The 26,664-nt window shown below is 41.1% G+C and overlaps 1 long non-coding RNA gene across 1 annotated transcript in view; it reads right to left on the bottom strand.

Annotated features, from left to right (window-relative positions):
• Positions 1-569: 569 nt before the first annotated feature.
• LOC117702806 (uncharacterized) overlaps positions 570-26,664 on the bottom strand; it is a 33,740-nt gene continuing 7,645 nt past the window's right edge. Inside the window, exons 2-5 of the long non-coding RNA XR_004606104.2 lie at positions 7,240-7,423; positions 5,437-5,526; positions 4,720-4,806; positions 570-2,047 (exon numbers count right to left, since the gene is read on the bottom strand). This is a non-coding gene — a long non-coding RNA (uncharacterized LOC117702806). The remainder of the gene's footprint in view (positions 2,048-4,719; positions 4,807-5,436; positions 5,527-7,239; positions 7,424-26,664) is intronic.

Consider the following 26,664-nt stretch of genomic DNA (forward strand, 5'->3'; position numbering starts at 1 on the left):
TGATTCTTAGGTAAGAAACATTGATGTTCAAGGCTTTCCTTCTAAAGGAGAATACTATACTTTAATGATGTCTGATTGAATTAATGAATATTTTCAAGCCATATGAAGGCTACTAAGTCACATATTTAAATAAGTACCATATCATATCTTAGAAGTTATTTTGTACAATAACTTCTAAGTTATTAGGAGGGATATTTTAGAAATGTTTAAAATGCCATCAGGACTTTTCCTCTGCAGAGAGATCTTCAGATTTGAGAACAAGGAAAAGGATTATCTCTGTCCACCAGTGTCATCTCGTTAAGGTCTGTGTTTAGCCTTCCAGTCAACTGAGGACATTGTAGAAAGCACATGTGGCTGCACAATTAAAAAAAGCTTGACTTTGAATAAATCAGTTAAGGATTAATTCATCCCTTAAACCCCACCTTTTACAAATACACCCAATTCAATTTTCCTAGTGTCTTAAAAAATTTCTCCTTTCTTAGACAAGGGAAGAACTGAATGGCTTTGAAATAAACAACAAGCAAGGCAATTATTTCTTTTTATTATACTATTTTTAGGTTCTTAAAATCCTTTTAAAGCTTCATACATGTACAGGAGTCTTGATCATATCCATCCCTCCATATGCACCCCCACTTCACACTCCCTTCTGGAACCCACTATCACATCTTCCTCTTAACATCATGTTTTTATTATTATTATTTTTTTAAGCCCACTGAGTACAATTATTGCTGTCCATATGTTCATGGTCATAGGGTCATCCACTGGAGGACATAGAAGCTACCATGGCTATACTCACAAAGAAAAATGAGTTTCCCTCCCCTAGAAGTGATCAACTGTTAATAGCTCCCCAACTGGGGATAGGACACCAGAAGCCTCTCCCATACCCATGATGGAACTTTTGAATTGCTTGATCTTGTTTGATTTTGTGCAGGTAACCACAGCGGCTATGAGTTTCTATGTGAGCGTTATGTTGTGTCCGGGAGACATCATTTATAGGACTTCTTCTCACCCTCTGGTTCTTACAGTCTTATCATTTTTATTCTACCATGTTCTCTGAGACTTGGAGAGCACAAGGTTGATAATGATATGATATGATATGATATCACATCCATGGCTGAGCACACAGTCACTGATTCTCAGAACTTTGAACAGTAATGAGTTTCTGTAATAACTACTACCCACTGCAATAGAAACCTTCTCTGCCAAGGTTAGGAGCAGCACAAATCTACAGTTATAAGCATACAACACACACACACACACACACACACACACACACACTGAGAAAGAGTGGGGAGGAGCCTGATCCCTGTTGTAGAGGAAGAACCACTTTTGTGGAAGATCCATATTTTTTTAACATCAATATCATTTCCAGTTTGGGGGTTTGTGGTCACATTGTCCTGAAGCTGAAATAATTATATTAGGAAAAAAGTGTACTTCAAAGTGTGTTGAAATAATGCATCCAAGTAACAGGTCTGAATAGCTCAGCTCATGCTATGCGTCCATGGTGCACTCAGGCAGAGCAGAACATTTGCTGATGTGCTGCATAATTCAGGTTTGTCCCGTGTGATCCTCTGATCAGAAGTTGTGCTAAATGTGTCTTTGTCTGAGACAATCATGCAGAAGTAACAATTTCATCCTGTTCTGTTGCATAAGTTTTGGAATAAAAGTCATCATGCTATACAGAATGTTCTTTGAAGGTGACGTCACTTTCTAAGAGTCATTATGGCCAATCATTAACTGAATCCGTGTAGGAAGGTAGTGGGGAGTGCAATCAGTCAAGAGGATGTGGCCTTCTGCTAAATCCTTATACTGAATTTCACCCGGTTTGACTTCCAACCAAACCAGAGCCAAGGCAAGGAGGCCAGCTGAACCACCTCGCCTCCGGGTCTCCATCTTCTCCAGCCTTTACATGCTGTAAGTGAAAAGTGGCTTCTAGTTCCTCTTCACATGTTTCTTGGCTGGAAGCATGGCTTTCCAGAAGAAGAAGAGAGCTCTGTAGCTTTAAAGTTGAAGAAGTCTTTGGATGCCAAGACAATCAATGATGGTGCTAGATAGAAGGAGAAAAGAAAGGCCTAAGCTCTTTGTAAGGCAAATAAAAACTGAATCCCTCACAAAAAGATAAAACCCACCAAGAAGGGAAGATCCACACATCTCAGTTTCCCTCTCACAGCAAGCTCCTCCCTGAACAGAGGAGAAAGTATAACCCTGCATGCTCCTAACAGCCACGTCCATCTCTCTACTTGAGTAATCAACATCCGTAGAGATCCCAAAACCTTCTCTAGCAGTGACACACTTCTGTTCCTAACCAGAAAGGGCATTATCGGCTGTGCTGTGCTCTGCAGAGAACTCTACAGTAGTGTAATTCCTCTTCCTGTGAGGAACCCTTGTCTCAAGAGACAGGAAGTGGATCATAAGCATGTTATATATGTGCATGATTATTCTAATTAGCTTATATCTCATCTCACACCCTTGAAGTCTAATACCAACCCCTACGGTATAAATTAAAAGTAGAAATTCTAGAAGAGTTAGTTATTGAAGGTGCTAAAGCCTGAAAGAAATTCTTGCTTTTTTGCATTGAGCCCCACAGACCTAAACCCCAAACATATTTGTCTATCCTAGGATCGCTATGTACATGATTTTAGGCCTCTTCTGGGGAGGAACCTAATAACTATAATTTTCAATAGTTTTCTACCATTGATCTTGAACAAATAACAAGGAGAGAATGGCAAAGAAAATGGTGAGAAAGTAGAGATGGGCATGACTACAGGGCATGGAGCACATACAAAGGACAGGGTTTTAGGGACAGGCTTATCCCCTAATTGGTCAATTCCCATGGGAGAGAAGCTTGTAACAACTCTATTTTGTTGAATCTAATTCTATACAGCCTTTGTCCCTGTTGGATTTGCAAGAGCCCGACTTTACTCCTAGATACACTACTAGGGTTGTAAAATATTCTTCATATACAACTGAAAAATGAATATGTTCATGCCTGGACTATAGAATATCTAGCTGTGATGCTTGTAATGAAGTAAGCCACAGTCAATCATGTTTGTTCTTTAATTTTTTTCAATGACATCATGTCTATTTAGCCTAGGAACCTAACCATTTTGGTATTTTCACAACAGATTCTATGTGGTTATTTGTAATATAGACATGAATGATATCCTTCCTTAATTTTTCTACATCCCTTAGAAAACAACACACTCTATTATTCCATTAGTCATCCATTTTTCATGGTTGATAAGACCATGAACAGTGTGTTCTGATGAAGTAGAAAAACCTGTGGTGTCATTTTCCCAAATGTCTGTACATGTTCACACATAAAGACTTCAGGAAGGGACATCAAGATCACCTGCAAATTCTTCCTACTTTTTGAAGAACTGGGTAATATTTGTTTTAATAAAATACATAACATTACCTAGTTCTTGGGGAAATTTTTTTCCAGAGTCCATCTTTTTGTCAAAATAGGTAAATATAAATTTAAAATAAATTGAGCATGTGCACATGTTGGGAGCCGCAGTGAGCGTGTCAACATTCGCCATTACAAGATGGCGCGGGCATCCTGTCCTCCCACTAGTAAACAACTGACTGCGCAGGTGCAAAAGGCAGAAAGGCGCCAAAGTCACTGCCCATCCCGGGGTGTAGTATGGGGTGATGAGTGAACAGCCAATCAGAAGTGAACACGCCACTCTAGGGTACATATAGCAGTGCCTTTCCCGGGCTTTGGGTCTTTCTGCTTCTGCTTATACAAGAAGTAAAGCCTCGTTGTGGTAACCACCCGAATTCTGCCTCTCGTGTCTCTCTTCCACGGGCAAAAGGGGACACAGGAGGTGCACGGAACATGCACATAACATATTTGGGGGGAGATGTACAAAAGTAGAAGTAAAATATTCATAAAGGATACAGTGTTCCAGACTGCCATGCCAGCTTTTAAGTGTTTGCAGTAACTGGGGGAGCCTCAAGAGAACATGGCAGGGGTGTATTTGAGGGTCTTGGCAGAAGCTATGTTTGGCTACTGATAAATCCCAAATATTTCAGTCTCACAGTTCCCTTCATAAAGCTACATTTAGCTACCTTTAACTGTGTATTATATAAGCGAGAGCTGGTCATTCTAGTGCTAAAACTCACATTGTATGGGCCAACAGTGAGAGAAAATAGTTCATAACAACTATCAAATCCCAAGATTAGGAGACACCGTGAGAGAGTGGAACATGGATGGGATGACCGGGATAAAATAATGGGTGATGGAAATCTCACCAGGTTCCAAAGATGGTGCCCGGGTTGCTGCCACAAATGTTGTCTTTAGACACACCATTTGATTTCTTTCTTTTCTTTTTTCTTTTCTTCCTTCCTTCCTTCATTTCTTTTTTTAACTTTGTTTCCTAGTCGTTAATAATTTACTGCCAAAATGTGTTTAAAACATTCTTTTTTCTTTTCTTTTTTTTTTTCCGTCTTTCAAGACAGGGTTTTTCTGTGTAGTCCTGGCTGTCCTGGAACTCACTCTATAGACAAGGCTGGCCTCGAACTCAGAAATCTGCCTGCCTCTTACTACCAAGTGCTGGGATTAATGGCGTGCGCCACCACTGCCCAACCTTAACACATTCTTAAATGTACAGTTCTGGGCTGCTTACATTGTTTGTTTAACTTTCATCACCATTTCCCCCAGAACTTTTCTCTAACCAAACCCCTAAATCCACTAAACAATAACATTTTGTTTACCTCTTTGCTGAGCTCCTAGCAAACACCAGTCCACAATCTGCAAGTGACCATCACCTTCAAGTGGACCTTGTGAAAATTAAACAATGCCTGTAAAAGAACCAGAAACATTCTTTCTGGAGGTACCATTTCTTGCTAATGCTGCTATTACTTCTATTAGCTTAGGAAATATTTTTAAAAGCAAGTATACATATATAATCTAGTGTGCAAACTCTTAGGAAAACCACTGACACCATAAATAATTAAGGATCATTGTGCATTTTTAACACAAAATAAATTAGTAGACTTTCAAGTCTAGAAACTTCTTTAGAGCGTTTTAGATGACCATTAACAAAGTTAAATGGCCTCATAAAGTTCTATTGAGTATCTATACAATGCAATTAAATAACCATCTGAAAGAACTAAAGAGTTAAAGTCACCTTTTTTTTCTTTTTTTCCTTTTTTTTCTGTGTAGACTCCTTTTTACAGGGAAAAAAGTCAGGTAATGCAGAAGACTACCCATGGATGCCTGCACAGTTGCAACTGAATGTATTCATGATAGCATGCATAAACTCCTCTTTCCATCCAATAAAGCAACAACAACAAAAACCCACCACCATCATCAACAACAAAGCACATTGGCAATTATAAGTGCTCAGAATGACAACCTAAATCCAACAATGTAGACCCAGTCATACTGAGATCAGGCTGAGGAGCCGCCCTTGTCCCTCTGGAGAATACCTGTCCTGGGAACGAGAAGCTGCTCAAGAGTACACCAGCATGGTTCCTAGTCTTCCATGGCTCTCTGTGACCATGGAGATTGATGGGCTCCTAACCATGTTGATTCAGGGCATGAAACAGAAGAGAAAACAAAACAGAGAAAAAAATACAGGAAAGACTCTCAGGGCAGAAATTTCCAGGGCTTGGTTGAAGTTTGCACACATTTCTCTCCTTGACAAGGTATCTGTATGTGACCATTCATGCTCCTTTCTCCTGCTTTATGTAATTAGGTAGGGCCTTGGTTCATTGAAGTTGTTATAATAGAATTCCATGACTGAGTGGCTTACACCATAATGCTCCCCCACCCCCACCCCCACCCCCACCCCCACCCCCACAGTCTAACAACAAGGCTAGCAGATGAGTCTGGCAAAAGCTTTTCTTCTTGGTTCACAGACAGTTAAAGGGAAAACGGCTGACATTTATTGAGTTATCATTGTCATGCACTATGTCAAACAATTTTTATGGCAATTGTATTATATGTCAGAAGAAAAGCTAGCAAGATAGAGGTATCTACTCAGTCCTGACAGTAAGCCTGAGTCTACCTTCCCACAAATCATGTGCATATCACATTATACCTTAGGATTCCTTTCTTCTCTGAGTGGCAGCTGTGAGTACATTTCTGTTTGTCCTCAGTAAGACAAGTCTCCTAGGTAAGACATCGCCCTATTAAATATATGACCTCATTCTGTGTGCACTAAGAGGACTGCCAGAGCAACTGGAACAGAGGCAGTAGGGGCAATGGTATTTCCTTGATTTCTCTGAAGCCAGCCAGCTCAGCCAGTCTTCACAGAGTAAAGAAAAACATCCTGACTTCTGCAAAATAGTCAATGATGGCACAAGATAAAAGCAAACATTTGGGTTGGCACTAGTCAAACGATTGCTCATGGGCAATGCTATCGGACAGCAGGAGGAATTATTTTCATAATCATTTGGAGAGGTAGGGTATGGAGATAGTGGTTGGTATAGCTTAGTTATGTTTTCCATGCTTTGTTTCCCCCGATACCCACAAGAATCTGTTGGTCTATTGCTTGTCCTGCTCAAATCTTCTGACACACTATAACTCCTAAGAACCAATAATGAGCTCACAGAGTGGGATGCACCCAATGTAGTTGATTTTCCCCACAGTCTTTCATTCCACCTGTTCTAACAGGTGTACTCCCTGCAAACATAAAAGATTCCTAAGGACACAGAGACTCCTGCAGCCACTCATGAGGTGCCAAGGCCAACAGATTTAGTAAGAGATAACTCATCTTCTCTATTTTCATATGGTTGTCTTTCAAATAGAAGATCTTAGTAAATAGTGGCCTTTTTTCTGTCTCAAAATTCATGAGGCTAACAAAGAGGAAATATCTGTGACTTTCAATGTGACCCTTTCAACCCCCAATTTAACTGGATCTACTCAAGAGCAAAGGAAAATACAAGCTCCTGCAGTCAATTTTTGTCGAAAAATGACCATATTAAAGAAAAAGTATCAAAGTTCTGAAAAATCATTCTTTCTCCACTGCATGAGCCAATTAAATAAGCCATTTCATGTGATAATGTCTTTATTATTCTTCCTAGCCCCTAACTAGGTAATAAAGCTTTATTATATACCTCCTCAGTAAATACCAGAGTTATATCAATTCTTGGTGAACTTGAGACATCTAATTAGAACAAATTCTAGAGCTTGTCATGGCTCTGGTACACAGCTATAACCCCAGCACTTAGAGATTAAGGCAGGAAGACTGTCTAAGCTAGAGTCTATGGACATCCTGGACTACTTACCACAACCTTAGCTGTAAAAGACAGAGGAGAGGTGGCTGAAGAGATGGTTCAGCAGTTAAAAGCAGTTGCTGTTTTTTCCAGAGGATCTAGGTTGGGTTCCCAGCACCCAGTTCAGGCAACTCACAACCTCCTATAACTCCAGCTCCAGGAAATCTGATACTGTCTTCCAGCCTCCATGGATGTCCTGCACACAGGTAGCATACAGTCACACAGACATGTGCACACAAATGTATTTAAATTATTTTTAAAAGCAACAACAAAAAAGTAATATCTCCAGACCCATCTGTGCATATCTGTTTACTGTTACAGCAAGCCATTTAAGTCAACTAACAAGGTGTCAAGGCATAGAAGATTGCTTTATTAGAAAATCTAGCCTCAGAGTGTGGGTCCCTTGTTCTGGAGGGTGTCCCACGATGATCTCCTGACTGAGGACAGGGTGAGAGCAGGGAGGGCTCGCTACTGTCTCTGAGCTGCCTTTGCCCCGTGTCTCCACTATCTGTACGTCTCCAGCCTGAGGCCAAAGGACACAGAGTGCCAGCAGGAGGGGAGATTGCCTGCCCCCTGGGCCGATAAGGAGTTGGCTAGCTGGCAAGGAGGCAGCTCGGTGTCCCAGGCAAGTTATGGGAGAGCAGAGCTCTCCCCAAGTGTTACAGCTCTTGTGACAGAAACTCTCGGACACCAGAATGATTCTTGAGCTCGCGCTTTACTTCCCCTAAATAGAGCCCTTAAATACAGTTTTGGGGTGGGTTAGGGTCTGGCAGCAGATAATGTCTATTGGCTTGACCTGAGAGCTCAGAGATACCTCATCTGCATGTGGAAGAGCCTGAGGGACTGTTCCTTGTGACTCATGGTCATAAACCTCTCTGTGGGAGGGGTTGTTGGAGGACTGAAGCTAAGTGAAAAGAACCAGGGCTTGGGAGCAGAGGTAACTCCTGCGATCCAATAATGAATGGTCCGGGGTTCCAAGCTCCTTCTCAACCAAGCACCCAGCTGCTTCTCACAGCCCACTGCCCTACATCAGAGTAGATACAGAACACTTGTCCATACCTATTTTCCCCCAAAGCTACCTTCAGAATAGCTTGTATGGTTTGGGGATGGGTGGGACCCCTGTCATGGTGGGTAAAGTTGGAGGGCAGATGGTATACTAACTGCATAGTCACAGGCATGTTCACAGGACTTCAACTCCCATGAAAAACAGTGATTGTTCTTATTGACCAATTAGTCTGCATATCTGCAGCTCCCAGGATACTCATACTATTTAAGCCAGAGCAGAGCACCTGAACAGAGAAGAAATGCATGAGTCAGGAGAACATAAACATGGAGTCCTTCATGCTTGGCTTTAGTTAGACATTGATTCAGAAAAGTTTTTCATTTGTCATAGTATGCTGGCTTAAATAACAAATAGAAATGGCTATTGCTATGACATTGTAATGAAGAATTTGAGAACTCCCAGTAATGATGATTGAAGGATGGGCTTAGCCTGTTAAGGGTCCTGGGTTCTAGGCTCTGTAATTATTTGCTTTCAGCACATAGCAAAGGTTGCTTAGATCCCTGTGTGTTAGAAATGGCAGCTAGTGGTACCCTCCACTAAACTATCTCAAACTTAACACTTTCAGAGTTTAGATGAATAACAATAATAAGCCTGCTTGAGCCCCAGCAACTGGGGTTCTCTTTACTCTTAAGGGAACCTTTTATAGGAGAACATTGACAAGAACGCCCCTCTGTGAGATGCAGTGAGACTTGTAGTCTTGGAGGAAAGGGAATTTTACCTGTGAGCTCCATCTCCACCATAGCAGACTTTATATATGCATTCTTTTCATGCACAGCACCAGGAAAATTGATTTTATCTAACTCTCTAAAGAGAAGCGAATCTTACCCTGCTCTGCTAGGGTTAAGTGATACCCCTTCACAATAGTCTGTACATGTTTCTATAATGTATGACTCATTCACACACACACACATGCACTCAGGCTTCATGACGTTGATGATACCCTGTTCTCTTATTATTTGCAAAGTTACTTAAATTTCATAAAAATTAATACCTCGTTTGAATACGTTTAAAACCTTGTGCCTTTAGCTGATGGATCTTCCAAGCTCGTGGCTGTTAGAAGATTCCCTTTCTTCATCAGTTTTCCATGTGACCCTACCATCTTCAAGCTAGCAATGGTGAATTGAATTGTTCTTGTGTTAAACCAGCTACTGGTGTGTTCTGAATTTCCCTGTTTTATTAACATCTATATTTTCTAACTTATTAGCATATATTCAGTGTTCAAAAGGATGGTTTTATAACTACGTTCTCACTCATGTGAATACTTCTTATATTTCAGACCTTTCTCAGTTTGCCCACTGCTCCCATTCAAGGAAAATACTGTAGTTTTAAAAAAACTCACACGACTGATCCCATGTACCTGGATCTCCCAGTCATTATAAAGTCATGGGACTCACTGTAGGAACAATGAACTTTGAGAGCCACCTTCAAAGTCTGTCAACCACCGACATAACTGTGATACTATCAACCAAAAATGTCTAAATTATCTCACCCTTTTGACTATAACATGTGTATGATTTTTTGCAAAAAAAAAAAAAATTAAAATATTTTTAAATGTTTCCTGTGGTCCTGAAGCAATTAGAGAATTATAGATTGAAGTAGAGTCACTCTGTGGTCTTGACTTCAGAGGAAGGGCATGCTAACCAAATGAGAAAACTGGCCTTCTCTGCTGAGCAAGTAATGACAGAGGTGGCCCTCATTTCAGAACAAGATGCCAGGGACTGCATTAGGGTAATTCATTGTCTGCTAAAGTAAAGTCATAGCCACCATTTGGATTGGAAGCTCAGCCATCTACAGTTAACATACAATGTCTGTCATTTCTGAAAACCCTCGAGTTTGTCAGCTGCATGTGATTACAGTGCTTTCTTCATTGCCAGGACATCCAGTTTCAGCTACTTCTATGCATTTCCTGTTTTATTGTTACGGAACTGTTGTGGCCATAATCGCTGTAACACTATCATCATACTCTATAGCATATGTTCTCTCACAACAAATGGCAAATTGTAGGTAATTTGATTGGGCTCTTGCATAATATTGTTGAAAAAGGAAGAGAAGGAGATGGAAGAAATTAGCCCCAAGTGTTTATACAGCAGCCATAAGGAGAGCAAGGAGGGAAAAGGAAACCAAGGAAGAAAAAGAAGACACACCTTAAGCTATTACTACTATTCTGGAAAGGTCAGTGTCAGTGTCGTCAGCTATTACTACTATTCTGGAAAGGTCAGTGTCAGTGTCGTCGGGTGAGTCCTTTGAATGAAGCTAGCCTGTGCCTTTATTTAGTTCTCCCCTACAAACAAAGCCTGATTTTAAGGAGATGAAAGATGCAACATTCTTATCTGACCACTACACTTGTATACATCTTGTATGTACTGAACCCTGTCACCATTTACATTGATTATGTGTTATGCTTTTTAAATTAAGGAGATAGAAATGTTAGCTATCTTGATTTGATCGCTACACATTGTAAACATGTATCAAATTACCACACTTCATTCTGTAAAGGTATACAATTAACATAATAATTGGAGCTAGGTAAAGTGTCTGCTGTGCAAGTGTGAGGACCTAAGTTTGAATCTGCAACACTTATGTAAAAAACCCAACAAGATATCACATACCTGTAATCTTAGGAATCAGTGGGGGCAGAGACAGGCAAGGATTCTAGGGTCTCACAGGCAGTCTAGGCAATGGTTAACTTGGAGTTCAGTATGAAATGTGACACCTAGTAGAGACCTCTGGCCTCTGCGCACACACACACACACACACACACACACACACACTCACATACAAATATACACACACCACACATACAAACACGTATACACTCACACACAGCAAAAGTGCATACACATTAGGTTTAAATAAAACTTAAAATGAAAAGAATTCATTTTAAAAAGCTTCACTAAGCATTTCAATAGTGAAAATTGACAGGAAAATGTTTTAAAGCCTTTGAATCTATATTGGGGATGAACATAATTTGTAGTATAATAAAAACAATGATGCAAACTATAGATTTAAAATAGCCAAATTACTAAACTATATGCCCCAAATATTCTTTTGAGTGTTTCAATATTTTAAATATTAAAAGACATTCAATGCATGCTATGTTGGCTATCTTTGGAAGTCATATTGCAAACTGTCTTTGTTTTCTTCCTTAAGTTTTCTCAGTAATTTTTGAATTTTATTCCTTTGTGACCAAGTTTGAAAGAAACACCACTATTTTAAGAGAAAAAGAAAATGTATGAAGCTTAAATTTCAAGCTGGAGCTTTCTTTGAGACATAGCTGAGTCTTTGCCCTGGACAGCACATCACTTCCTTCCTTCCTGTGCCATTCACAGGCCACCATGAATTCTTCCCAGCCGAAATGACACAGTGGAATGGCTGGGCTTACCCCCAGCCCCAAGCCTTGCACCAGCAGATTGTCAGCTGAAGTAGCTAAGGATCTGAAAGTCAAGGAACAAAGTGGGCTCTGTGTTCTACTCACAAGTCTATGTCATTGCTGAGGAGCTACGAAGCTTAAAAAGCCACTCTCCTCTGTCTTCAGCTCCATTGACAGGAAGGCATCTTCTGAAAAGCATTGTCTTTTAAAGGGGAAAGGGCAAAATTCATTAGCCCCAAATATTTCAGATTAGATTTTAGATTCCCTCTCCAGAGAAGTTGTTCCCCAGAATCTGCCCTGTTGGATTAGAACTCAAGTTTGGAAGCCACAGCCCAGGAATGATAAACAGCAAACACAGAGGCATCCTTAGCATTCTGCAGCTCCTCCACACGGCTTTGTGCACTTGAACCCCCTTAAACTTTTCTGGTTTTGTCTGAAGCTCTTGAGGGTTTTTGAAGCAAGTGAGTCCCCTACTCACTTGCCTATTCTGTTTTTCCACCCGATTGGTAAACAATGTTCTAATGCAGTCTGCCTGTGAGCTGGGAACCTGCAGGCAGAGCTCTTCACGGTGGGGCAGACTGCAAGCCCCCTGCTCTCTGCTCCCCTTCTAGACTTTGCTGTTCTAAGAGCCATTTGGCAGAATACAATGTGTTCTCATGGTCCTGTGACCTTGTAGCCCTGTCTCCTCTTCCTCTCAGCCCTCAAGGGAATTACCTTAAATTCTCTTATCATTATACTTGTGAATCGCCTTTCAGGACAGGAGGTAGCTCAGGGTCCAGCTGTGTGATTTTCTTCTCTAACAATAACCACATTTCATTTTAAAGTCTGCGCCCATGTGATCTTGTCTGTAGATGGTTACCACTGAGGAAAAGGATTCTGTCTCTCTCTCTCTCTCTCTCTCTCTCTCTCTCTCTCTCTCTCTCTCTGTGTGTGTGTGTGTGTGTGTGTGTGTGTGTGTGTGTGTGTTTCTTGTCCTCTTTCTTGGTTCTGTGTTTTCTGCTTGTTTTGTCCTATTCGGGTTTGTTTGGTTTTATTATCTTATTTTATCATTGTTTTCTTCCTTCCTTCCTTTTTCCCTTTGTTCTTTCTTAAGCACCTGTTTTCTAATGAGAAAGAGAGAGCAGGCAAGAAATAAACTTGGAAGAGTGGGGAGAATCTGGAAGGAGTTAAGGGACAGGCAACCCTTCAGAGTATATTGCATGAAAAAAATCTATTTAAAATATAAAAATAACATTTGGGCCCGTGACATGTCTCAACTGGAAAAGTGCTTGCTGCATAAGCCTGATGACCTTAGTTCAGTTCGCAGAACTCACATAGAAAATCCAGTGCAGTGGCCTACGTCTTTTATTCCATTGTTCCTCTGGTGAGATTAAAGGCAAGGCAGAAACTCTAGGATTGCCTACAAGTCAGTGTGCCTGGGGAATGCAGTATAACCAAAACAACAAACATCCTGTCTCAATAATTGGAAAGAGAGAATCAACTTCTGACAGCTGTCTGCTGACCTCCACAGGCACACTGTGGCATGAGTACGTGTATGTGTGTGCACTTGCACATGCGTGTGAACACACTACTACTACTACTAATAATAATAATAATACATTTACATTTTAAGTGAAGTCATTTATTTATACTTTAATATAAATAGTGTTTTATATATAAATATAAATTTGTTTTATAAGTGTTTATAATATAAATAGTTTTGTTTTAAGAAAAGCCACATTTTCCAAAAGTAAAAGCCATTAGTGGGTATCAACATCATTGTTTCTCATTTTTCCTGATCTCTGAGTAAGACTCACTGAAAGGTAGTTACATGGGTCACTTCTGCAGTTCTGTAGCCTCTGTGACCTCCCACTGTCTACTGTCCCTGTCATAAGGATGGAAAGGGCAAACAACCTCCTGATTTTTTGAAATAACCTCCTTTTTGTTTTGAAAAAGTTTTGACTCCTGGATTCCCTAAAATCTCAGCCCCAGACCTCCAAGGAACTTGAAAATACCTGTCCAGTTTTTTTGTTTTGTTTTGTTTTGTCTTAAAGTTCAAGTGTACAAATAGATCTTCTCTTTCTTGAAGAACAGATGGAGTCTCTAGTTATTACAAAGCTCCTGAACTTCCAATAATGTTTTTGTCAAAACACTTCTCACACCTATAATCAAATCATTTTGTATAGAAAAAGAAATGCGGATAGAAGAGAAACGAGAAGTGGCCATGAGACTGTACATCAGGTTCCTTCAGCAGTAGGTCCCTTAGAGAGGGAGAGGAGGAGAGAGGGGCAACGGACAGACAGCTGTGAAGAGCCTGAGGAGGGACCACAGAGACCATGGTTGAGAGCCCAAGTGCTGACCTCTCTATCAACAGCACTTAGCAGCATCCTTTGAGACCTCTTCCTTGACAGGGGTTCTCTTAAGCCCAAAGGCTACATCAAAAAACACAATGAAGAGGTCCCAGTCTTAAGGAGCTGGGATACAGACACAAAGGCAGCCCCAAGTCCTACCACTTCACAGAAGGTTGCTTCAACTAAATTATTTCGTTTCCAATTATTTCATTTCTTCTTCTGAAAATTATGAATAAGCTGTAATGATAAAGTGTCTGTAACATGCCTACATTTAGTGAATGGCATCTTTGCTGGTAATCCCCGTCCCAAAGTGGATCCCCTCTGAGGAGAGCAGTATACACACCACAGTACAGTCATTCACAGGATACCACCTGGGTAGTTGAACTTGAGGCCTGATCGGGGTTTGCACAGAACTCATGAGGGCTACAGTACTGTCCTGTAAAGAAGCAGATACCTTGCTCTTTCTGTTCCCCACAAAGCACCTAGGTATTTTTAATGCTGTTTGGTAGTATTGAAAAATAAAGCAATACAAGGACTTTAAGTAAAACTAGACATGGGGTGCCTCAAGCAGCCTCCCAGGAATCAGCCCTCAGAATTCTGTTAAGAGTATGAGGCCATTTTCTAAAGACACATTACAGCTTGGTCACCTACTCTGTGCATTCCTCATGTGTCTGGAGTGACAGAGTTTCCACCAACACCCTCTGACTGAGTTGGTGTGACCCTTCTAAGAAATAGTAACTCTACTTTCTAAACCCTACTAATCTAAACAGGATTTCCAGGCTAGAACTGAATCTTTGCTAGGTCTATTTTATTACCTTTGGTATCTTCTTTTGGCAGCATCTCTGCCATTAGTATCATATTAGGGGATTGGTAGGAAAAGGGGAAAAGAGAAAAGAACAGACATCAGCTAATTGTGCCTAGAGCCACAAGTCTGCTGAACACATTTGGAATTGGAGAACATTCGACACAAATGAGGGCTGGGAATTACTTGTGTGGGTTTTATTTCTTCAGACTAGCCTACTGTTCCTTAGAAGGAAATAGTCAGAATCCACTATCCAGAACATAACTCTTCTATAAGTCATGTGGGTTTAAAAAGAGATTTGACTCCATGGCTACCCTCCCTGATTGGGTCGACTGCTACTCAAGTAACACATATGGCTTCTGAGTATTTTGAGAAGATACCCATCAACCCAAAAGATGATCCCTGGAACTAATATCCATTACTGGCAAGCAGAGTGACAGGAGACCCCAGAGGACTGTGCTTGCAAAGAACTTGCAGTGCCTGTGGCTAACTGTTACCCTAGTTTGATCTTAAAGTCATCATCTGGAATAATCCTTTCAAATCTGTTCCCTGCTTAAGAGGCACCAGGCATGTGAACAAGTTCCCTCTCAGGATCCTTTACATCAGCCAGTCAGAGCCAGCTTTCAGCAAACATAGACATCACATCAAACCTTCCCTCAGATGTCCCTTTCACAGAAGTTGGGGCAGAACCAACACTGTGGAGAAATTGTAACAAGAAAACACTCAAGCATTCCCAGTGGACAGGCAGAGCACTCTCACAGAAAACCTGCTCTAGGGTAGAAAGTGAGTTTTACAGAGTGTTTAAACCACCTCTCCCAATTCCTTTCCCATCCAACAGGCCCCACGCTGTTTGACAGAAGATGCAGGGCATTGTGTATTCAATCAAGTGTTGGTCAGCTTCACGGGTTCTAATAAAACATTTTAGTAACCAGCATAAGAAGGTTTAGAAGTGGGGAGTCGGCATCCAGCCACTGACTCCTCTCTGGTGGGATGGTATCGAAGTTTCTGATCCGTGTTCTGATTTCCCCTCTTCCTGGCATTGGTGCCTTGCAGGAAAACTAATATGTGAGTCATGCCAATCACTAACTAAGAGCATTCCACATGCATTCCAGGCCACCAAGAGGTTCAGGGTCACTGAGTCAGACGATGAATTTGAACAGTTGATGACTTTTGCAGGGCCTGGGTGAGCAAAGGGAAGCCCAGGAGATGCATAAAGGTGGGAAGCTGACTTTCTTTTGTTAACTGTTTAGCATGCCTTGCTTTGATGGCTCTGAAGACAAAGTGTTGCACAATCTTTGATAGGGTGAAATAAAGCTAGTGAGCTTTGTGTTGTGAATCTCACCAGATTAGGGGATTTGCTTAGTACTTATTTATAAGGCATCAAGCCAAAAAACACCCTCAGTTTACTGGCAGAATATTTTTCTTGTTTCTATTTTAAGGGCAGGCAATTGATGCAAAAAGTAAAGCCACCAGTCCATTGTTGCCTACTTTTAAATTAATGTGTATATTTGTGTGTATGTATGTGATGTGCAAGTATACATATGGTATATTCTTAAGATATATGCATATGGTATATATGTATGTGGTATGTGTGCATGTGTGTGGTATGCATTTATATATGATTGTGTGTATATCTGTGTGTGGTGTATATGTATGTATAATATATATATGGTGTATATGATGTATATGGGTGTGTATGTGTGCAGTTACATACTCATGTGTGCAGAAATGTATATAAACAAGTGGGCATTCTTGTGGTGGCCACACTATGGCTGTCAGGTGTCTCCCTCAGTTGCTTACCACATTACCACTATCTAGTTTTTTTTTTTTTTTTTTTTTTTTTTTTTAAGAGTGGGTGGTATGTCTTATTTGAAAAAAGTATCTTCACAGAAACTGGAACTTATTGTTTGGCCTCTGCTGGCTGTCTAGTGAGCTCTGGGGATTCTCCTACTTTTACAGTCCTGTATTGGATTCACATGTAGCAATGTTGAGCATTTTACATAGGTGCTGCATGTACAAATTCAGGTCCTCAAGCTCACACAGCAGGTACTTATCCATCAAGTCATCTTTCAGTCCCTTACTTTAATTTTTTATTCTAGCATAGAATTCATCAGGAACACCCCTGTGCCAGGCACTGTGCCATCACTGAGAATATTAAAATCAGTGAGTCTTGAATGTGGAAGAGACCTTGACATTGAGGAACAACTGTCCCACAAGTGAGAATGCTATAGCCACCAGAGAACTTAGAAAAGATCCAAGAAGGTGTAGCTAGCCAGAAAGTAAAGGGCATTAGGATAAAAAAGACTTTTTAAAAACAAATTACCTAGATAGTGGTACCCAGTGAGTGTGTGAGCCCTCTTCACACTTTACTACTGAAGAGTGAACTTCAGAATTTATATTTTTCTGGATTGTACTTCCTCTTTAACCTCTGGCCCACATGCTCCACTGTCCTCAAAATTTCCACCCTGACCCCACCCACCAAATGGACGTAGATCTATGTGTAGTTCTATATGTGGAATAGAATGTTGAACAAAGAGTCATTTCTAAGTCATGTTGTGTTGCCATTGGGGTTGACCCGCTCCTTGCCTGGCTATGGCACTTCAGCTCAGCCTCAGACCAAGAGAGAACTGCAGCAAAACAGAGCCTGGATTTCCCATGTCCTTACATTCATTGCTGGTATTCACACAATGCCTGAGCGCTTCCAGGAATCAGTAAAGGCCACAAACAGAATCCACAAATTAGATTCATGAGTGGCTGGTTTGAGAAAGGCCCTGATTTATCAAATCTCTGTATTAAGAACTTCATGTGTATTTGGCCATTCAAACTTTGAATACATATTAATCGTCACCATTCCATGCTTGACTTTTATAATTTTTTATTCCAGATTTGAAATATAGGTTAGCTCATATGATGTGTTCCCTGTCTGGCTTATTTTACTTAATACACTCTTCTCAATACTCACCTGCATTGTTGGAAATGAAAGAAGTCCCGATTTTCATTATATTCAATGCTACTTCATTATATGTATATATTGCATTCACTATATACCATACTCATGCTTTGACAGACACATTTCTATCTTGCTTAGTATGAGAGATCACTGTATAAATGTTGCTGTGTAGACAACCTTCACACATTTGTTTCAAACCAGTTCCTAAATACTCAGAAGTGGCTGGTTAGGTGAGGAGAAAAGTAGATATGGAAAGGAAATCACTGTCCAATGGGTAGAATGTTCTAGTTAGGAAAAATGAGTTCTGATGTTTTATTGCAAAATGTTGTTGCCAACAGCAATAATATGACATATATTTTAAAATGCCTCGAAAACAGGATTTCAGTTTCTCAACCCTCCAATAAAAGATAAGTATAAAGTTATAGGTATATTGATTATCCTGATTCCCTATATAGCATATTTGAAATATCACACCATATCCCCAAATAATATACAATTACTTACCAGATAATTTAAACAGCACATTTCTTACTTTACTGGTGAAATGTAGAGTCAGCATGAGCGAGGCATCGAGATACCAACAGCATCAGCTGTTCTTTCAAAGATGCTCTGCCCCATCCCAGTCAGGACTTCTCACCGTTTCCTCACTCTACTCAAACCACTCATCCCCTTCACCAGTTCTCAGATCAAAGAAAAAAAAAAACATCTAGTAAGTGATAATGCCCAATCCAGAAATGCCATAGAAACTTGAGTGAACAGAAATATGACCTGTGTGTTGTGTTCGTCAGAGTCTGCATCACTAACCAAAACTTCTCCATTTAATTACCTACAGTGAAGAACGATTTTTCTTTTTGACTCAGGTTTCAGAGAGTTCATTCATGCTCATATACCCCATGTGCCTGGACAAAGCATCATGAAGTGAGATCAGATGTTAGAAGAGGTTCTTCATCTCACAGAAGAGGCAGTATACGGCCTTCAGTGGCACAGTGAACTGCTGCCTCCAGCTAAGCCTTACCTCTCAAAGTTTCCATCACCTCCCAAAATAGGGCCACCAGCTTGGGACTAAGTGCTCAGCATATGAGCCCATAAAGGAGATTTCATAGTCAAACTATAAAAATATAAAAACTATAGACATGAAAAATCTAAATGTGTTTTTAAAATTTTCATACAAAATTGAATTGACCGCTTAAACTTTATGTTTCCATATTCCATGGAGTGAACAGTGTCTCAAAAATGTATGATATAAAGCCCCGATTCTTCTCAATGTGGCTATCTATAATTGAAGACAGGTCTTTTGAAAGGTAGGAATAATTAAACGAGGTAAATATAGGAGCCCTAATCTAGTAGGAAGAGTGACTTTATAAAAAGACAGTAAGGACAGAGTAAACAGGTAGCCCTGTTGGAGTAAAAGCCCAGTCATAATGGTTCCTTGTTCTTGGACTTGCAGCCTCAAGAACCATGAGAAAATAAACATCTATGGTTTAATCCACAAAGTCATGGAATATTGCTATAGAAACCCAAGCAGATTAATGCACTATATAGTCTATAGACCCTGGTATACAAAATTCAAAGAGATCACTGAAGCATGTAGTCAATAAAGTTGATTACCCTGGGGACTGGCTTGCTAAATCCAATGGATACCTCTAACAAGTGTGCTACACAGTCTACTTTCTCATGGGGATGCCATAGCCTATTATACAAAGAGGTTCATAAAATGAAGATTAAGCAAGCTCAAGAGGTGCCATAGTCAAGTACTTGGACATGTGCATAAACTCTGTGGCTGGAAAGAAATACCACATGCTAATCCTGCCTACTCCTTGCCCTGAGGACAGCCACAGATATTTCCAAAGCAGGTGCATGGCTTCCCTGTACAGTTGCCACAGCCATATCTCTGCAATGTTCTCACTGACTCACTGTTTTTGCTCCAAGTAAGTTGAAACAACTGTCCAGAGAGCTGAACTCAGAAAGAAGGACGGACTGATGCTGTTTTCATCTGGGGTACTCTAGTGTAAGCCATGCAGAAAGTAGTGGAGAAATAGAAAAATTACCAAATACTGGAGATAGCATGTCTCCCAACCCACTCATAATTACTGAACTTGTCCTTTCAAGGTTTGCATGTGTATTTCTTGAATCATAGACTCAGAAAAAATAAGCTGTTTATCTTCAAATACATGTTTTGTTAGGAAGAGCATCTGAAGAACAAACCTTGCACGAATAGACTGACTGTGATTTTGGTTTGGACATGTGGCTCACTCGCAGGGAACCCTTCAAAGCTGTGCCATGCTGTAAGTACTCCTCTTGGATTTTATCTTTGATGACAGCCATTGTCTTCTTCATTGCAGTGTTTCTGGCAGATGTCATTGATGACCCCTTACTGTAGGTTGACTACCTGGGCTCTGTGTTCCCATCAGCCATCTTCTACATGAGTTTATTGGAAAACATCTACTCTAATCTAGAGCCTGGATTGGAAATAGGTACACAGTCAACAAGTACTTTCACAAAAATTCAAGTTAAAATACTTTAAATTAGATAAATCTTTAGAACCCTGCTACTAAAGGGAGTGACACTCTCTTGTTTACCTTTCCAAATCTTTAATAAAAATAATTTGATTAGCTATTTGCTGACTATGGAATTCTCAGATTGAGAAAATCTTTCCTTCACGTAATCCATAGTTTTCTGACATGAATTTGGTTCCTGCTCGTGAGTTATACACAATTCTTATTTATTTTTTTCTCAGGCCCATCACATGCTCATTCTAAAATCTGACGACAGTTTTTACTGGTAATAAATTTTTACTTTTTTGTGTGTATTTTATTTTGTTTTTCTATAAATTGGTGTGTGTGTGTGTATGTGTGTGTGTGTTCTGATTTTCACTGATACGAATCTGTAATAGATTATACTAAAACATAGGTATCACTCTACTCCTTTGGTACAGATTGTCTAAAAAGCACTAATGTAGTCTTTCTCTTCTACTTTGGATCATTTCCAAGATCCTCCCCTCTCCCCAAATCAGCATGTACAGTTTCTGAACTACGTATGTTCAGCCTTCCCTAATCACTTGCCTTGACTTGGGAATACCACCCAGTTAAAATGGAGCTAGTATGGGCTACATTGTGACTCAGTAAGGTTAACAGCTTCAGTCCTTACAGATGCTGTGATGTGAATGAGGCTGACGTGGTAGACTGGTTACCTTTTGCCAATTTTATACAAGATAGAATCATCTAGGAAATGAGAACCTCAGTTGAGGAATTGCCTCCATCAGATTGCCCTGTAAGCATGCCTGTAGGTAATTTTCCAGATTACTTGAGTTGAGAGGGCCCTGCCTACTTTGGAGAGCACTACCCTCTGAGGTGATGGTCCTGGGTTGTGTAAGAAATGAACCTGAGCAAGCCAGTATATGGAGTTCCTCCATGTTCTTGCCCCTGTTCCTGCTTGGGTTACTGCCTTGGTTTCCCCTCAAGTGAGTGATCAGGGTTTATAAGCCAAAGCTTCCTTCCCTCCCCCAAATTAGTAACAATCTAGGATAAGTGGGCTAAGTCAAGGTTAAGAGTGGGCAGCTGTCCTCAGCTTCAAGTCAGCATTTCCAAGTAGCAGCATGGACCAGGACTGCTGGCTCTCAAAGGTGTTCAAAACATAAATAAATAAATAAATAAATAAATAAATAAATAAATAAATAAATAAATATCAGATATTCAAATGTTTAAATAAAAACACATTCATTTAAGTGTACTGGTAAGTAATTAAGGTGTTTACAGTTCACAAGACTAGTCCAAGCAAATGTGTCTGGGAACCAGATTTCACCTCTGGACTACCACTGGGAAATTCTGAGGCAAAACTGCTCAGATAAGAGAGTAAGACCAAGATACGCAAAGGTCTCAGTCAGATTCTCCACAAAGGTGGCTTTGATTTTGTTTGGTGGCAGGAGTCACGCCAACATTTTTTCCAGAGATGGGAAAGAGCCAATGACATGATCTAAGCCTATAAAATCACTCTGTCCACTTTAGTCAAGCAAAGTTTTAACTGTAACAGGTCAGATACCAACATAAGCAAAGAGCAGATGCCATATGAAAAATCTCCAAGGAAGTGCTTGCCTAGAGGCTACTTATCCTCTCATGGAAATAAAAGTATGCCACAGTACAGAGGGGAGTGCTTCTGGGGGACACTTTTCCCACAGTACAGAGGGGAGTGCTTCTGGGGGACACTTCTCCCACAGTACAGAGGGGAATGCTTCTGGGGGACACTTCTCCTACAGTACAGAAAGGAGTGCTTCTGGGGGACACTTCTCCCACAGTACAGAGGGGAGTGCTTCTGGGGGACACTTCTCCCACAGTACAGAGGTGAATGCTTCTGGGGGACACTTCTCCCACAGTACAGAGGGGAGTGCTTCTGGGGGACACTTCTCCCACAGTACAGAGGGGAATGCTTCTGGGGGACACTTCTCCTACAGTACAGAAAGGAGTGCTTCTGGGGGACACTTCTCCCACAGTACAGAGGGGAGTGCTTCTGGGGGACACTTCTCCCACAGTACAGAGGGGAGTGCTTCTGGGGGACACTTCTCCCACAGTACAGAGGGGAGTGCTTCTGGGGGACACTTTTCCCACAGTACAGAGGGGAGTGCTTCTGGGGGACACTTCTCCCACAGTACAGAGGGGAGTGCTTCTGGGGGACACTTCTCCCACAGTACAGAGGGGAATGCTTCTGGGGGACACTTCTTTGAAGGAAACTTGGAAAGAGCTTCTCAGCCATGGTGCAGGGAGAAGAGAGGTGCTGTCCCTTTCCTCAGTTCCACGTGGAGATTTATTTTCTGCAGGAAAACTCAGAGAACATTCCTGATAAGGGGCTTCCAGTGGAGTGGGGTTTGGTTCACACAAAAGAAACAAGCTAATAATGCATTGGCTCATGTTGAGGGGTCCAAGTTGAGCAGGGTAAGGGAGTCCTGAGTGTTTACTGCCAGACACATATAGCTTCTATATTCATAACTTCTGTCAAAGGGAGGGAGAGGCCAATCTGCATCTGCTCTCCAGGGACAGCATATGACTTACCAGCTCACAGTTATGAGAGTTTAAAGCGCTCTATAAGGACTGAATGGCCTGGTTCTTTCACAGAGCTTTCCCCATAAGACAAAGGAGAGGAGTCCCCTCTCTGCCTTCCAGGGCCTTTCCCAGCCCCTTCTCCTTTTGTCTGCTCCATCCAGGAACTATAAGGTATCTGCCCCGAGATCCTGAGATGGCCTTTCCCATTAAGTTCCATTCTTATTTATCTTCTATGGAGAGAGCTCACACTAGGTCTGGGTGTACAAGCTGTAGGAGTGTCCAATAAAACCCCATCCAGGGGAGCACTGATCTCATTATCTAGGGATGGTTTCATTTAAAGAATGGCTTTATTCACTGATGAATGAGGCAGGAGGGTGGGAGGCTGTGATTTGCATCCATTGTGCTCTTGGTGCCTGAAACACTGAATTGTGTTTCTGTGCTGGACTCTGTCTTTCTTTTCCGAATCCAGCAGCTCCCAGGTCTGTATCCATAAGATCTCCAAACCCAAACAATAGAGCCCTCAACTTGGAAACTGAAACTCTGGTTTCAGGGAACAAAGCCAAACCCCCAACCTTCCCTGCCTTTGCCCAGCACTTGCTGCCTGTGTCATAATTTTGGCACTTGCTTACCTTCAATTTAGTGAGTAATTATATTCCTGTTCCTTGATGTTTTTCTTTCATTGCTTGTAAGTGTGGGGATTTTTTGTACCAATAACACTGAAAGTTCCTGAAGAGCAGTAATAACTTCTCACACATTGCCAGAGATTCACATGCCTAGCAAGGCAGGGCTCAGAGCCGGCACTCAGTACACACCACTAACCTGTAATAGAGTACATTGAACACCCAGATTCACCTTTAACTTACCATTTCTTAATAAGGAAGAAATCCAGAACCAGTTGAGCCTTTCACTCATCCTGTCCTATTCCTTGCTGGAAAATCGTAAGTATTGTTGCTGGGATCCTGATGAAAAACTCCTGATATTCCTGAGATGTCAATGGCTCGTGTCCCAAGCAACACCCTTCTTATACGAAGCACAGCTCTGGGTGGACAGCAACCATGACTCACTGTTGAGTTTGTGTGGGAGACTCCATGATCATAATTCTATGTAGAAAGTATTTCCAATACATTCCACTTGTTCCCACACAACCTTCCTGGACTACAGTGATGGCATGACATATGTCTTATGACTGTGAACAAGCTTCACTACTAACTAACTGATCCTTGGATCTTCGCAATCAAAAAAATGGAATATTAGCCACATCCCCGCTTTAATGAATTAATCATATGCACAGAGAAGTCTGAGAACCATCCCAGTCTAGAGACAACCTTATCATGTCCCTCCTTAGAGAGGTACTTGGTTTTCTGAACTAGCACCGGAGAGCTAGCCTGAGCTCTAAATGATGCTTTGTTTCTCCAGGGAGAAGAAGTTCCATACACCAGTGATAGCGTATGTTATCGCAAACCCCACATAATTACAGTGCTTAAGAGAAGCTAAGACACAGAGCAAGCAAACAGAATAGCATTAGTAAGAACTGCTGTGAGCAAAAATACTGTTTCTGGAGAATATAGAGCTAGTTCAATATGCTCGAGCAGCCTGAAAGGTAGAAGGAACAACATTCCAGTGAAAGTTCAAGGTCCCACTGACCTTCAAGGCTCAGACAGTATCTCAGCCCCTCAGTGAATATATAGAACTTAGTATGACAGCTCCAGTTTCCTGTCATAAGCCTCAGATTTGATTCAAGCTACTGCAATATGTTATCATGCATAACTTGTCCTGCCCACGCCCAACACACAGACAAATTTCACTTTCACCAAAGCATTTCCCTGCTCATAGCAAACTAGACCTATCACCCTTTCATAGACACTCTTCCTCAACAAGGCTGCATATCTATAGAATGAAAACAGAAAGTATCTTATACTATCCAGCACCTACACGATTCCCCTGACTATTATAGACTTACATATCATCAGCACAGTATAAGGCTCTTCAAACACTTCTGCTGGCATGGCCCATCTTTTCAGGAAGTACCCTGAGTGAGCCCTTTAGCACAAGATTCTCCTCTTCAATTCTAAAAGCTCAGCCTCTTCCAAGCCTAATAAGTCCAGCATGGTAGACTATCTTCCCTTCAATGACACTTATAGAAAACTCGAAGAAAAATCCAGATTGTGTTGCTATTCGGACTGGGATGGGAAAGGACCCTCAATATGGCAACAGGAAGACATATATGCATCCAGGGTTCAGATGAAGTGATTCCATCTCTCAGAATGAGACTCCTGAGTTGTTAAGCCACAAGGAAAATGACGGCAAGAACTGGAAGAACACAACATGACGATTTCACTAAAAAAATGTACTCTAAGCAAACTATAGTTCCAACCTTTACTGCTAAAATACTTGTTCTTCATAAGTCACCCTTGCTGTCTTCTTGTATCTAGAAGAGGATGACTTGAGAAAATGACCAAAGGTCTGAGCTGGAGTTTGCTTCTAGTAATATTATTACTAGAAAAAGAGATGATGCGTGTTATCAGCACAACTTTCTAATCAGTACATCAACTATTACTCCTAAGTGGATCAGATTTAAAACTAAAATTATTACTAACAATAAAAGGACAGTCACCCAAGACTGTGATGGACAAACATCACACAAGGAGGAGCCAAAGAAGTGAGATTGCCCAAGCCCTTTAGAGCCCAGACCATCTTGAGTGAGTCCAAGACTCTGGACACTGTTTTTACGTTGTTGGATTTGGTTCTGCTTTGATCTGATTATAACTGTGACCTGGTACTTCCCTATTAGAATAAGAATATATGAGACTTATTTTGGATTTTGCAGGAACCCACAGCCAAAGAAACTTTTAAAGGAGATTTTTTTTATAAGTGTTAAAATTTTTAAAGAACGTGGAACTTTTAAAGTTGGACTATTTTATATTGTGATAATGACATGAGATTTGGGGGGTAAATAAAAATTTTTAAAAATATGGCTTCACTGACAAGGGGTCAGTTGTGCTGGTTAGTTTATGTCAACTTGAAACACACTGTAGACACCTGAGAAGAAGGAGCCTCCATTGAGGAATTGGCTCCATTAGACTTGCCTGTGGACATGTACTGTCTTAATTGATGATTAATAACTAATATAGGAGAACCTGCCCCACTATGGGTACTGTTACCCTTGAGCAAGTGGTCCTGGGTTGTATAAGAAAGCTGACTAGGTAGAAACAGTGGAAGAAACCCAGTAAGCAGCGTTCCTCAGTTCAATACATGGTCCCTATTTTGAATTCTCACCTTGGCTTCCCTTGATGATGGACTGTAACCTATAAGTCAAATACACTCTTTATTCTCAAAGTTTCTTTTGGTAATGATGTTTATCAAAGTACTAAAGAAGCCTACTAGGATAGCAGGGACAGGCAGCAGCAGCTATGATTCGTCACTACTACATACAGGTAAAATAAAAAGGTCAGTCTCCACCTCAGCATCGGCTATCACAAGATCACTCAGGCCAGGATCACCCACCTCAGGATCATCCACCTCAGGATCGCCCACCTCAGGATCACCCACCTCAGGATCACCCACCTCAGGATCACCCACCTCAGGATCACCCACCTCAGGATCACCCACCTCATGATCATCCACCTCAGGATCACCCAACTCAGGATCACCCACCTCATGATCACCCACCTCAGGATCGCCCACCTCATGATCACCCACCTCAGGATCATCCACCTCAGGATCACCCACTTCAGGATTATCACCCACCCCAGGATCACCCACCCCAGAATCACCTACCCCAGGATCACCTACCCCAGGATCACCCACCTCAGGATCACCCACCTCAGGATCACCCAAGTTTAAGTTCCACAAAATGAGGCTCACATCTTACCCTCAGCAATAGTGATTT

The sequence above is a fragment of the Arvicanthis niloticus genome, chromosome 2, assembly GCF_011762505.2.
Source record: "Arvicanthis niloticus isolate mArvNil1 chromosome 2, mArvNil1.pat.X, whole genome shotgun sequence".
NCBI classification, from domain to species: domain Eukaryota; kingdom Metazoa; phylum Chordata; class Mammalia; order Rodentia; family Muridae; genus Arvicanthis; species Arvicanthis niloticus.